The sequence below is a fragment of the Myotis davidii genome, unplaced genomic scaffold, assembly GCF_000327345.1.
Source record: "Myotis davidii unplaced genomic scaffold, ASM32734v1 scaffold100, whole genome shotgun sequence".
Lineage (NCBI taxonomy): Eukaryota > Metazoa > Chordata > Mammalia > Chiroptera > Vespertilionidae > Myotis > Myotis davidii.
Window position 1 is genome coordinate 674240 of NW_006292691.1, and position 582 is coordinate 674821.

At 42.1% G+C, this 582-nt stretch overlaps 1 protein-coding gene across 1 annotated transcript in view; it reads left to right on the forward strand.

Annotated features, from left to right (window-relative positions):
* RAB40C (RAB40C, member RAS oncogene family) overlaps window positions 1–582 on the forward strand; it is a 34164-nt gene that overhangs the window by 23606 nt on the left and 9976 nt on the right. The window lies entirely within an intron of this gene.

Sequence of the window (582 nt, forward strand, 5' to 3'; positions counted from 1 at the left end):
TTGAGTGTCATTTAATGCATGGTAGCCAAGTTTTCACTTGCAGGTAGGAGTTGGCCAGGCAGAAATAGAGTAGGGGAAGAGGCACCAATGCCTGAGGCACCAGGAGGGTGCTGGGTGCAGATGCTGAGGTCAGCTTGCACGTGCACGCTCACAGAATGTGTGAGAGACATGTTAAAATGCCCATTTCCAAGCCCTTTGGAGTGTTATAAAAAGTCATGAAACAGCCTTTTTAAGGTTTAAGAAGGAGGGAGGAAACACTGACCCTTTAGGAAGTTTCCAGATGGTCCATAAACCAGTTGAAGATCTTATATGTAAGGTAACATGTCCAGCACTGTCCCTGATCCTTCCGACTTCTCTTGAACTGACTTTTTCCCATAAAAATATAAAAATATTAAAAACTAAAGATATGGTATGCATAGGTTCTGCAGAGAGCTCTCCAGAGAAATGGCATTTTAGAAATTACTTTACCTTTAATAATATTCTAGGCACACTCCAATTGTCAGTACCTAGGGGCTATGGTGAATCCAAGAACTCAGAAATTTCTCTACTTGAGATCCACATAAAGTAGGCCAGATGGAGATG